The 10131-nt window shown below is 45.3% G+C and overlaps 1 long non-coding RNA gene across 1 annotated transcript; it reads right to left on the bottom strand.

The window, feature by feature from the left end:
* Nucleotides 1–270: 270 nt before the first annotated feature.
* Nucleotides 271–1654, bottom strand: LOC143679636 (uncharacterized). The gene is made up of 3 exons (XR_013173882.1): nt 1578–1654; nt 1271–1395; nt 271–649 (listed from the first exon to the last, which is right to left on the bottom strand). It is a non-coding gene; the product is annotated as an uncharacterized LOC143679636 (long non-coding RNA).
* Between the last annotated feature and the right edge of the window lie 8477 nt (nt 1655–10131).

Below are 10131 nucleotides of genomic sequence, written 5' to 3'. Positions count from 1 at the left end.
CTGGAGGGAAAGAGAGGGTCTGGAAGGGTAAACAGATCCGAGACATACCTGAGATTCCCCCTGGAGTGTTCCTAGCCACCCCCTCCAGGAAGCCTGCCGTGCTCTTCTCTCAACCTCGCAGGCACCCTGAGCAGAGGGCTCATCCCCAGCAAGGAACACACGTGGGTCTGTGCCCAGTGTGACTGCTGGGCTGTGGCGACCCCTCTCTGAGCCTCAGTTTTCTACATAGAAAATTAAGTCATTAATTGTTGTAAAATCCCACCTTTTATGTTATGGCATGCAGTTTCCAGTGTTTCCAAATCCAGTATCCAATTTAACAAAATAATCCAAAGCAAAGCACTTTGGAAAGAAAAAATATTATATATTTAACATCTGCAAGGAGCTCTTTTCTTCCCTTGAAAACTGCACTGGGTGGTTGGGCTATTGTTTAGTTAACAGTATTGTACAATTTTGAGCCATGTTCCTTATCTGCTGCAGACTAAAAGACAATTAAACAATTATTCGTGTCAGAAACTGAGGTATGGAGAAGGCTGCTTCAAAGGGTCCACTTGACAGAGCGAAAAGCAGTTGAGTAGAAACAGATAGTGATGCATAATTTCCTGCTGGAATCTCTTCTCCATATGGCCCGAAGCAAGCATTTCAGACTCATCTGTGGGGAGAGAGAGACAGAAATAAAAACATTAACTTTTGTAGTCGAATTTCTTTCAGCCATTTTCTGAACAACCTATGAAAACCATCAGTTCCTCCAAACAGAGGTGAACCCCGAAGAGCCTCCAAATGTGGATCTGAAAAGACAGAAAGGAGTTTTTCTCTCTGTATGTAGGGATTGCTTAGCTGCAAATCAATATCTTATTCTAAGAGAATGTGGCAAGCAACGAAAGTGAAGAACAAAAGGACATTAACCTTTGCATTTCTTTACTGGTCCCATCCCACCCCCAGTTGCTTGGAGGGAATCGAAGCTGCCGTCTGGAATTGACGCCTCCCCTGCCGGCTACCCTGACGCCGGGTGCCCTGGCAGGAGAAACTAAGGCGAATAGCAAAGATACTTGGAGTGTAAACCGTGGCCAACTCCTCCTCCCGCCTCAAAACCATTCACCAGGGCGAGCCATGGTGGCTCAGCAGGCAAGAATGCTTGCCTGACATGCCCGAGGATCCGGGTTCGATTCCCGGTGCCTGCCCATGTTAAAAAAAAAAAAACCATTCACCGTGCAAAGCAGTACAGAGAGCCCCCAGGTCCCTTCAGCACACCCAAATCTCAATCTCTCCTCACCCTTTACTCCTGCTGGGACTGTGGTACTCGAGTAGGCAGGAGGAGTACAAATTCCCAGCAGGCTTGCCTTGTTGACGTGGGCAGGTTCACAAGCTACTTAGAAGTGCAATCTTGCACAGTCAATCCTGCAAACAAAAGAAGTATCAAACCACTCTGATCTTTTACTAGCCTTTCCTATATCCTCCCATCCCACTCCCTCCACCACTCCACCCTAAACTTTTCCAACCATCAGGCTCCATGCCTCTTTTCTCTACCTCTCCCCATTCCCTTCTGTCTCACATTTTATTATTGTGGCTTGACCAAGTACCTATCCAGTGAGAAATCTTCCTTTTTTGGAGGGGGAAATAGAGAGCAACTCGGCTTGGCTGTGACAGAATTGTTGTGGGCAGGCTGAATGGGTGGAGGCTGCAGACACTTTCCCAGAACAAGGGATTGTAAGAGCTTTGAGTTCCTTTAGTTCCTGGCTGGGGACCCAGCTCCCCCACCCCGACTCCATCCTGCTCCAATCCGCCAACCTCAGAGCGCTCACAACTGCAAACCTGCGCCCAACCTCCTGAGCGGAGTTGTAACCCAGTGAAAGCTGAAAGACGAGGCTCTCCTTACTGCCCTCCAGCCCTAGCCCACCCCCTCACTGGGCTGCCATGGAAAACTACTTTAACCAGACCCCACACACATCAAAAAAAAAAACAAAAAAACAAAAAGGGTGAATGTGGAGCTTGTGCCAGTGGAGAGTTTTTCCCAACCCTGCCCGCAGTCACGCCTGTCTCAGAGCGTCACCGAATCACAGGACTCGGTGGAACCCTGCCCGGGATGTAATTGTGATGAAATCTTTCTCATTACGTTGCTGGAGAGGTAAAGGGAAAGGAATTAAAGACAAGTGGGGACAAAATGGGGAATTTTTGTTTTCCTTTACTAAACTTAACTTTGGTTCCAAGGACAGCTATGGCTGTTGAAAGCACGTCTCAAATGAGCCCTTGGTCTGCGTGGAAGGCCTGGGTGTAGCACGGAGCTTTCACATTACTCACCTCCCTGCTGGGAAAGCAGAACGCAAGCGCTGCGGAACTGATCCACAGAGGAAAGGGTGGAGAAGGAGCTGGTGCCTGAAGGTCAAGGAGCATTATTTGTACTCAACTAACAAGAATCCAAGTGGAAATAAACTGGAGAGGTTAAGACCTAAGCAACAGTGAACTGCAGGCAGTGGAGTCGCTTGAACTCTGTGGGGGAATCAGCCCAGCCTTGCTCACTGTCCCGGAGCTCAGTCCCACAAGGAGCAGGCAGGCGTAAGTGTGATAGGCTGGACCATGTATGCCTGTTTGAAAGGATTTATGTACCCTAGAAAAGCCGTGTTTTAATCCTAATCAATCTTGTGGGAGCAACAGTTTCTTCTAATCCCTATTCAGTACCTTAGGTTGGAAGCTTGATTAGGTTATCTTCCATGGAGATGTGACTCAATCAATTTATTAAGCTTGATTAGATGGAGACATGACTCCACCCATTCTACATGGGTCTTGATTAGTTTCCTGGAATCCTATGAAAGAGGAGACATTCTGGAGAGAGCTCCTTTTGAGAACGAGGAGAGAGCTGCAGAACCACAACAGAAGGGCAGGAGAACCACAGAACAGAGTCAACAATGGAGCAGTGAGCCCGTGCCACCAAAGACCTTTGGAGATGAAGAAGAAAGACACCTCCCAGGGAGCTTCATGAAACAAGAAGCCTGGAGAGAAAGCTAGCAGATGACGCCATGTTCACCACGTGCCTTTCCAGTTGAGAGAGAAACCCTGAACTTCATCGGCCTTTCTTGAGTGATAGTAACCTCCTGTTGGTGCCTTAATTTGGACATGTATGTAGACTTACTTTGATTAGGACATTTTCATGGCCTTAGAACTGTAAAATACCAACTTATTAAATTCCCTCTTTTGAGAAAGCCATTCCGTTTCTGGTATATTGCATTCCAGCTACTAGCAAGCTAGAACACCATATCTCTCTAAATGATATGTTGATACCTAACCCTGGTCCCAAGAATGTGGGCCCTAATCAATGGGAATGGTGTCCTTATAAGAAGAGGAAATTTGGGCATAGATATAGATAGATCCAGGGAGAAGGCCATCTGAAGATGGAGATTGCTGAGATTGGAGGAATACAGCTACAAATCAAGGAATGCCAAGGATGGCTGGCAAGCACCAGAAGCTAGGAAGATGCGAGGGAGGATTCTCCTGAATGGGTTTCAGAGGGAGCCTGGCCCATGTGACATCTTGAATTCAGCCTTCCGACCTCCAAAACTGCAAGACAATAAATTTCTGTTGTGTTAGACAAATGGGAACTCCTTAAGATCAAGAGCTTCTGTGCCTCAAAGAACGTTGCTATTAAGGTGAAGAGGCAGCCAACTCAATGGAAGAAAATATTTGGAAACCACACAGCAGATAAAGGCTTGATATCCTGCATACATAAAGAAATTATACAGCTTACCAACAAAAGAACAAACCACCCAAGCATAAAATGGGCAGAGGAAATGAACAGGCACTCTTCTGAAGAGCAAGCACATATGGCTAAAAAGCACATGAGATCTGCTCATCTTCATTGGCTATAAGGGAGATGCAAATTAAGACAGCAGTGAGACCTCACACCTAAAAGAATGGTGCTATCAAACCAACAGAAAACTATAGATGTTGGAGAGGATGTGGAGAAATTAGAACACTTATTCACTGTTGGTGGGAATGTAAAACTACTGCGGAAGTCAGTTTGGCAGTTCCTCAGAAAACTAAATATTGAGTTGCCATATGACCTGGCAATACCAATACTCAGGATATACCCAGGAGAGTTGAGGGCAGTGACACAAACAGACATTTTCACATCAATGTTCATAGTCGCACTATTACAATTGCCAAGAGGTGGAAATAATCCAGGTGCCCATCAACAGAACAGTGGATAAACAAAATGTGGTATAACATACAATGGAATATTATGCAACATTTAGTCAAAATGATGTCCTGAAACATATGACAATGTGGATGAGCCCTGAGGACATAATGCTGAGCAAAATAAGTCAAACACAAAAGGGCAAATACTGTATGACTCCAGTATTATGACTCTGGTAAAGCTGCCAGTGTTTTGGAGTAGTTAGCAGGACAAATCTGAGATGAGGCATGTGTCATGGTCAGGTTCATGTGTCAACTTGGCTAGGGGGTGGTACCCAGTTGTCTGGTCAGGCAAAGGCTGGCCTGTCTGTTGCTGTGAGGACACATAGTGGACTGAAATCGTGACTACATTGGCTGTATCCACAGCTCAGCTAAGGGGAGTAGCTTCTGCAATGGGTGATGCTTAATCTAATCACCAGAAGGCTTTTTTTTTTTTTTTTTTTTTAGAGAGAGGGAGGAAGGGAAGGAAAGACAGAGAGAAGGAAGGAAGGATGGAAGGAAGGAAGGGAGGAAGAAAGGGAAACATCTTTAAACATTTTCTTGTTTTATTATATTTTGTTTGTTTGTTTGTTTTTTACATGGGCTGGGGCCGGGAATCGAACCGGGGTCCTCCGGCATGGCAGGCAAGCACTCTTGCCCGCTGAGCCACCGCGGCCCGCCACCAGAAGGCTTTTAAGGAAGATTCAGAAGAGACAATAACTCTTCCCGCTTCACTCAGTGAGCCTCTCCTGAGAGCTCATTGAGGACCTTCATAGAAGCTGCCAGCTTGTGGCCTGCCCTACAGACTCTACACTCCCATGGTTACGTGAGACACGCCTATAAATTTTATATTTACAGATATCTCCTGCTGATTCTGTTTCTCTAGAGAACCCTAGCTAATACAGTTCGGTATCAGATGTGGTTTTAAGACACAGAATCTTGAAAATGGGTTTTTATGATTGTTTTTTGACTCTGACTGGACTCAAAGGCACTAATGACCTTGTTTCTCATAATCAGAATGGCACTGCCAGTTCATGGGGTGAGCTGGCAAAAGAGATAGTCAAAATATTACCACTGGATTCTGCTAATTGTTCTCTTATACGAAGCCAGGCTCTGGGTGATAATGTTTTTGACACCTTTAAGGAATTTTGTGGCATTAGGAGGTATAGAGATGTTGGCTGGTTGTTGTTAGATATGCTGTATACATTGATGAGGGAAAAGTATGAGCTGATGGCTTCAAATGAAAAGCTTATGCATCATATGACAGATGTAAAGGTTTCTGTGAGTGTCCCGAAGGAAAATCTTATTTCTTGTAGCTGCAGACTTGAGATCTCTGAAAATCAGACTCAGAGTCTCATTGGTAAGGTAACAACTTCACAACGTAAACTGAAATCTCAACCTTGCATGGTGTCTGCTGTTAAAATGAGAACACTGATTGGAAAGGAGTGGGACCCTGAAAAATGGGATGGCCACATATAGATTGATAATGACAGCTATAGAGAGATTGAAACCCTAGGTCATGCTGAGTCTTTTCTAGATAACCCTGTAACAGTCTGCCCTGAGGACATAGCTGCCCCACCTCCAACCTACCCTGACAAATTGGCCACCCAACCTCCCCTTGAAGGGATTAACCCTGGAGTGATTAATCCTATTTCAACAGATGAAACTACAAATGAATGCCCTGAAGCAATTGGCTTGGAACATACTTCTAATTCTTTTCATGACCCACCCCCACCACCCCTCATTTCTTTCAGACCTATAGCTAGGCTAAAGTCCCAGCAGGCCCCAAAAGATGGGGTACAAAGTATCACCCATGAGGAGGTATGCTATACTCCAAAAGAACTGCATGAGTTTTCCAATTATACAGACAGAAATCAGGAGAATATGTGTGACAATGGATTTTGAGGATGTGGGATAATGATGGGAGGATATAAAGCTGGATCAGGCTGAATTTATTGATATGGGCCCACTAAGAGATTCTGCATTCAATGTTATAGTTCGAGGGGCTAGAAAAGGCATTAACAGTTTGTTTGAGTGGTTGGCTAAAACATGGATCAAAAGGTGGATGACATTACCTGAGGTGGAAATGCCAGAACTGCCCTGGTATAATGCAGATGAGGGGATCTTAGAGGGCTTAGAGAGACTGGAATGCTATAGTGGATTCATCATGGAAAGCCTGCTCAAATACCCCCAGGAATTTATCATGGAAAGCCTGTTCATATACCCCAGGAATGTCTGGAGGATATGTCTTTTACCAGAACTCTGATAAATAAATTTGTGAGACTAGCTCCATCATCCCTGAAGAGCTCTATAGCTCAGATATTACTGTGGTCAGATATTACTGTGGGAACTGCTGTCATTGACCTGGAATCCTTACTGCAGATGACCAGATCCTGAGTTGGCAGAAGCCAGGTGGCAGCACTTAATCACCAAAGAAAAGGTGGATGTGGCTATCATAATGGACAGCAGACTCAAATCAGGAGTCAAAATAATCTGACTTGCAGAGACTTGCGGCATTGGCTAGTACCTAGAAGTACAATAGATGGGCAGTCTACTAAATTCTTGTTTGAGCCATATAAGCAAAAGAGTTCTAGGTCAAGTGAACAGAAGTCTAACTTTAATTATAAAAACAGTCAAGGCCCTTAATCAATTTCTAGACTTGAGACAGTTTACAGACCCAGAGCCCCTTGAATAAAGGGGAGGCCAGGTTCCTTTGGGGAAGGACCCTGTTACACTGCCACAAATTTTTACTGTTAATCTTCCTCCAAGCCATCCCCAAGGAGACTTATGGCCTCTTACCAGGGTTACTGTGCATTGGGGAAAAGGAAATGATCCGATATTTCAGGGATTATTAGACAGTGGTTCAGAAGTGACATTAATTCCAAGGGACCCAAAACATCACTCTGGTCCACCAGTCAGAGTGGGGCTTATGGACGTCAAATGACCAATGGAGTTTTAGCTCAGGTCCATCTCATGGTGGGTCCAGTGGGCCCCCAGATCCATTCTGTAGTCATTTCCCCAGTTCCAGAATGCATAATTGGAATGAACATACTGAGCAACTGACAGAATCCCCACATTGGCTCTCTGACTCATGGAGTGAGGGCTTGTATGGTAGGAAAGGCTGAGAACTGCGCCTTCCTAGCAAAACAGTAAATCAGAAGCAATACCAAATTCCTGAAGGGATTGCAGAAATTAGTGCCACTCTTAAGGACTTGAAGGATGCAGGGGTGGTGATTTCCACCATATCTATCCCCATTCAACTCTTTGATTTGGTCTGTGCAGAAAAGAGATGGGACTTGGAAGATGACAGTGGATTATTGTAAACTCAACCAGGTGGTGACTCCAATTGCAGCTGCTATACCAGATGTAGTATCATTGCTTGAGCAAATCAATACATCCCCTGGTACCTGGTATGCATCTATTGATCTGGCAAATGCTTTTTTCTCAATAGCTATTAGTAAGGACCACCAGAAACAGTTTGCTTTCAGCTGGCAAGGTCAGCAATGTACTTTCACTGTCCTACCTCACGGGTATATAAACTCTCCAGCCCTATGTCATAATCTTTCTTGCCTGCAGGGAACTTGATCATTTCTTCCTCCCACAAGACATCACATTGGTGCATTATATTGATGATATTATGATGATTGAACCTAGTGAGCAAGAAGAGGCAACTACTCTAGATTTACTGGTAAGGCATTTGCATGTCAGAGGATGGGAGATAAATTCAACAAAAATACAGGGGTCTTTCACCTCAGTGAAATTTCTAGGTGTCCAGTGGTGTGGGGCATGTCAAGATATTCCTTTTAAGGTGAAGGATAAGTTGCTACATCTGGCCCCTCCTATGACCAAAAAAGAGGCACAACACCTAGTTGGTCTCTGAATTCTGGTAACAATGTATTCCTCATTTGGGTGTGCTACTCTGGCCCATTTATTGAATGACCAGAAAAGCTGCTAATTTTGAGTGGGGACCTGAATAAGAGGAGGCTCTGCGACAGATCCAGGCTGCTGTACAAGCTGCTCTGTCACTTGGGCCATATGATCCAGCAGATCCAATGGTGCTGGAAGTGTCAGTGGCAAATAGAGATGCTGTCTGGAGACTTTGACAAGCCCCTATAGGAGAATCACAATGCAGACCCTTAGGATTTTGGATCAAAGCCTTACCATCTCCTGCAGATATCTACTCTCCTTTTGAGAAACAGCTTTCGGTCTGCTACTGGGCCTTAGTAGCAACTGAATGCTTAACTAGGGAACACAAAGTTACCATGAGACCTGAGTTGCCTATCATGAGCTGGGCGTTGTCTGACCCACCAAGCCATAAAGTTGGGTGAGCATAGCAGCACTCCATCATTGCATGGAAAAAGTATATATGAGATAGGGCCAGAGTAGGTCCTGAAGGCACAAGTAAGTTACATGAGGAAGTAGCCCAAATGCCCATGGTCTCCACTCTTGCCATATATTACCTTCTCCTTCCCAGACCAGAGCTATGGCCTCTTGGGGAGTTCCTTACAGTCAATTGACTGAGCAAGAGAAAACTCGGGCCTCGCCCACAGATGGTTCTGCACGATATGCAGGTACCACCCAAAAGTGGACAGCTGCAGCACTACAACCCCTTTCTGGGATGTCCCTGAAGGACAGTGGTGAGGTGAAATCCTCCCAGTGGCAGAACTTCGAGCAGTGCACCTGGTTGTTCATTTTGCTTGGAAGGAAAACTGGCCAGAGGTGTGTTTGTATACTGACTCATAGGCTGTTGCTAATGGTTTGGCTGGATGGTCAGGAACTTAGAAAGAACATGATTGAAAATTGGTGACAAAAAGGTCTGGGGGAGAGGTATGTAGATAGACCTTTCTGAATGGACTAAAACCATGAAGATATTTGTGTCCCATGTGAATGCTCACCAGAGGGTGACTTCAGCAGAGGAAGGTTTTAATAATCAAGTGGATAAAATGGCCCATTCTGTGGATACCAGTCAGCCTCTTTCCCCAGCAACTCCTGTCATTGCCCAATGGGCTCATGGACAAAGTGGCCATGGTGGTAGAGATGGAGGTTATGTATGGGCTCAGCAACTAGAACTTCCATTCACCAAGGTTGACCTGGCTATAGCCACTATCCAATCTGTCAGCAGCAGAGACCCACACTCAGCCCCCGATATGGCACCTTCATGGAAGGGGCAGTGATTTGTTCTAACTGGAATAGACACATACTCTGGATATGGGTTTGCTTTCCCTGCATGTAATGCTTCTGCCAAAATTACCATCTGTAGACTTACAGAATGCCTTATCCATCATCATGATATTCCACACAGCATTACTTCTGATCAAGGAACCCACTTCAAGCAAATGAAGTGCGGGAATGGGCATGTGCTCATGGAATTCTCTGGTCTTACCATGTTCCCCATCATCCAAAAGCAGCTGGATTGATAGAACGGTGGAATGGCCTTTTGAAAACTCAATTACGGTGCCAACTAGGTGGCAATTCCTTGCAGGGCAGGGGTGATGTTCTCTACGAGACTGTGTATGCTCTGAATCAGTGTCCACTGTATGGTGCTGTTTCTCCCATAGCCAGGATCCATGGGTCCAGGAATCAAGGGGTAGAAATGAGAGTGGCACCACTCACTATTACCCCTAGTGATCCACTAGGAAATTTTTTTTTTTTTTTGCACAGGCAGGCACTGGAAATCAAACCTGGGTGTCCGGCATGGTAGGCGAGAACTCTGCCTGCTGAGCCACCGTGGCCTGTCCCACTAGGAAAATTTTTGCTTCCTGTCCCTGAGACCTTGAGCTCTGCTGGTCTACAGTTTTTAGTTCCAGAAGGGGGAGTGCTTCCACCAGGAGAAACAATGATTCCATTGAAGTGGAATCTAAGACTGCCACCTGGTCACTTTGGGCTACTTACACCCTGGATTAACAAGTCAAGAAGGGGATTACTTTTCTGCCTGTGGTGACTAACCTTCACTATCACGGGTAAATA

The sequence above is a fragment of the Tamandua tetradactyla genome, chromosome 4, assembly GCF_023851605.1.
Source record: "Tamandua tetradactyla isolate mTamTet1 chromosome 4, mTamTet1.pri, whole genome shotgun sequence".
NCBI lineage: Eukaryota > Metazoa > Chordata > Mammalia > Pilosa > Myrmecophagidae > Tamandua > Tamandua tetradactyla.
Note: the sequence above shows the minus strand (reverse complement) of the source record. Positions and strands in the feature narration are given on the sequence as shown.